Genomic DNA, 3,997 nt, shown 5'->3' on the forward strand with positions numbered 1-3,997 from the left:
CTGTTGGAAAGAAGAAAAGAGGATACAAATGGCGTAGCAATTCATGGTTAAACCAGAGAAAAGCAGCTCATTAATCAGAAGATGACTTCCTGGAAGTCAGAAATGGATCACGATCCACAGAAAACCTTCCCACTCAACTCCTATCCCCGGGCGGAGGGGATTTAAGCAGCCATGTCAGTCTTTTGCTGAAATCAAGGTATCTAACCATTTTTAATATGGCTGGATGCCATTCTCTAAATAAAGTGAAAACTCCTTTAAAATATATATATATCTATATCTACAGTACAGTAAAACTTGTTACCTATCCAGTATCATCCTATATATAAATACAGTTCTTTTCCTACAGCTAAAACGTTCATTTCAGAACGTGTATTTTCAAAATAACATTAAGTGGGATTACAGCTGCACTCCGGTAAAACTGCCTTTTGCAATTGACCGATAGGGATGGTGTCAATTCCACTGGCGTTCAGATGTTTGCATCCAAGGCGCCTATTATTATTGGTACCACCTTTGCTTTCTTTTGCCACCATTAGTCTATTTCTGTTTCTTTCCATTTTGTTATTTTTCTCCAGTTCTTTCTCTTTTTAACCTGCTGTCTCTAGCAGTGTCCACTATCCACTTTCCACTTTCTTGTCAAACTGTGAAAGCTGGGCTGTTGCATTCTTATGATTACCCTGTCAAGTTTCTTTTTTACACCGTTAATGCTCTAAAAATTTCGCTTTACGGTAATGTATTTTAAATACGTTATTTTAGTGTTGTTCAACTATTGGGACACTTGTTTCTCCAAAGACTAGAACTGGAAGCTAGGGCTGTTGTTGTTTTTTTTAAACCCGGGCATCTCTTAGGCAGAAGATCTCATCCATACGTACCTTGAAGAAGATAAAGGAAAAGGAGCCACAGAAATATAACTTTGGAGGTCACTTGTAGCCACCAGTTGAAGAAAAAGGGAAAGAAAACGACTCTGACAATTCCCTTTCGGGTCAAGGACGTCCACGGACTTTCTGGCTTCGCTTTTGCAAAGGCCGATCCTAAAGAGAAGCAAAATCAAGGACTTGGTTACGCAGAAACCTATATTTTATATAAAAAATATTATATAGCTTTTTATAAATAATATAAATATAAATAATATAAATATAAATATAAATATAAATATAAATATAAATATAAATATAAATATAAATATAAATATAAATATAAATATAAATATAAATATAAATATAAATATAAATATAAATATAATAATAAAGTTGGAAGGGACTTTGTGGACCATGGGTAGTCCCTGACTGTTCATTTAGTGTCCGTTCGAAGTTACGACGGCACTGAAAAAAGTGACTGATGACTCCCTCTTCTTTGTGGCAGCCCCTCAAATGCTAGAAGACTACTATCATCATCATCATCATCAAGTTGGAAGGGACCTTGGAGGTCATTGAGTCCAACCCCCTGCTCAGATAGGAAACCCTATACCATTTCGGACAAATGGCTGTCCAGTCTCTTCTTAAAAACTTCCAGTGTTGGAGCATTCACCGCTTCTGGAGGCAGGTTGTTCCACTGGTTAATTATTCTAACTGTCAGGAAGTTTCTCCTTAGTTCTAGGTTGCTTCTCTCCTTGGTTAGTTTCCATCCGTTGCTTCTTGTCCTGCCTTCAGGCGCTTTGGAGAATAGCTTGACTCCCTCTTCTTTGGGGCAGCCCCTGAGATATTGGAAGACTGCTATCATGTCCCCCCTCGACCTTCTTTTCTCTAGACTGGCCATACCCAATTCCTGCAACTGTTCTTCATATGTTTTAGTCTCCAGGCACTTTAATCATCTGAGTTGCTCGTCTCTGCACTTTTTCCCCAAAGTCTCAACATCTTTTTTGTAATGTGCTGACCCTTAGTTCAATTGAATTCTTGTATCTGGGTTTCAGAAGTAAATCTTTCTGAATTGCAACTTAATCTATGGTCCTGACCCTTTGCACCTAGCAAAATCCCTCCCCATAGGGAGTGTCACCCATGAAGAAAACCTGTATTAAAAATGATAAAATGGAGCTAAAACGTATTGAAAAAAATTACATCTCCGTAAGTAGCATACTTTTTTTTAATTTATTTTTATTCTTCTTCTTTTTTTAAGTCTTATTTATTCCTTAAGAAAGGTAAAAGTATTGGGTTGGCTTACATGAGAAAAAAATAAGACTTAAATATTTAAATGTAATTAACTTTTGAGAAAACCTTAACCGGTAAGAATGTTTTGAACATTGTGGGGAAAACAAATGTAAACAAGAACAGTAAACGGGATCTATGATGAGACAACCAGAATGACTAGTTAGAAAAGGAATATTATATTGATGTGATTATTATCTGTAGAAATACTAGAAAACTTTTATACTCGATCGTCATTCATGAAAACAACAAGAATTGTATTAACTTAAGGTTGGTAAAAGAGAACATTATGGGAAAAAGAGGAAATCAAGTAAAGTTATGGGGATTATAGATTATAAAAATCAACTGTTAGTGAACGTTTCTTAAATGTATATTAAGGTGATTGTGTTAAAAAATTAATAAAACATATTTTTAAAAAAATAGTTAACCAGCTAAGCCAGGGTTAGGCAACCTTGGCTCTTGTATGACTTGTGGACTTCAACTCCCAGAATTCCTAAGCCAGCCACACTGAGGGAAAAGGGAGAGGTTTCCAAGCTGAGCCATGCTGGCTCAGGAATTCTGGGAGTTGAAGTCCACGAGTCTTAGAGCTGCCAAGGTTGAGGACCCCTGATATAGGGCAGGGTTAGGCAACCTTGGCTCTTTTATGACTCGTAGACTTCAACTCCCAGAATTCTTGAGCCAGCCACACTGAGGGAAAAGGGAGTTTCCAAGCTCAGCCATGTTGGCTCAGGAATTCTGGGAGTTGAAGTCCACGAGTCATAAAAGAGCCAAGGTTGCCTACCCCTGAGCTAAGCCAAAACAAAAAAAAAATTACATCTCCGGTTGAGGAGACCAAGTCTTACCTCTTACAAGGTCCACGTCGATGAGATCAGGCTTTACGTGCCCAGTTTTCTTTGGCTTGTTTCTCAAACCCTACAAGAGGCATAAAATGCGATATTTTACTACGTTGAAAGTGGAATACGGGTCATCACTGGGCAGCCTGAAATCTATCTGATGGAAGGCTGCAGTGTAAAAAGGATCCAGATCTGTGTATGGCCAGATTTAGGAAACTTAACATCCTGTTACTTTCTTCTTATTATTATTTTGATAAATAACTCAAGGCAATGAAGGGACATTTAAGAGAAACTATAATAGAATCCCATTAGAATGTTAGAAGGAGATCTGCCTAGCTCAGGGGTAGGCAACCCTGGCTCTTTTATGACTCGTGGACTTCAACTCCCAGAATTCCTGAGCCAGCTGTGCTGGCTCAGGAATTCTGGGAGTTGAAGTCCACGAGTCATAAAAGAGCCAAGGTTGCCTACCCCTGGCCTAGCTTAATGTCTTTTAGTTCAGGTACTGCAGTGACCAAAGCAGCTAATATAGGAAATTTAATTTTCTACCATCAGGTCTCCCAGTGCCAAAAACCTTCAAAATATTAAGGAAGATTGAAGTAGATCCTCAATCTTCCCCAAACATTAACCGGAATCCCCCATTCTCACCACCAATGAGATTTGCAGCTTTGGGAAGAAACCATTTTGGTCTTGGTCGCTCAACAGTAAGAAGGGTGAAGCGGGCACAGCAGCGCCTACATTTTCTGCGTCGCATGAGAAAAGCACATCTTCCTTCCTCTGTCCTGACCACTTTCTACAGAGGGACGATCGAGAGCATCCTGTCATACAGCATCACAGTCTGGTTTGGAAGCATCCCTGCTTCAGACAGGAAGGCGGTGCAGAGAGTGGTGAGGACAGCAGGAAAGATCATTGGCAGCTCCCTCCCTCCCACATCCAGGACATAGCACACAAGCGTTGCTTGAGCAGGGTCTGCAAGATTGTCTGGGACACTACACATCCTCTTCACAATCTGTTTTCTTGGTTACCTCC

Source organism: Protobothrops mucrosquamatus, unplaced genomic scaffold (assembly GCF_001527695.2).
Source record: "Protobothrops mucrosquamatus isolate PMUCROS unplaced genomic scaffold, P.Mucros_1.0 scaffold3841, whole genome shotgun sequence".
Lineage (NCBI taxonomy): Eukaryota > Metazoa > Chordata > Lepidosauria > Squamata > Viperidae > Protobothrops > Protobothrops mucrosquamatus.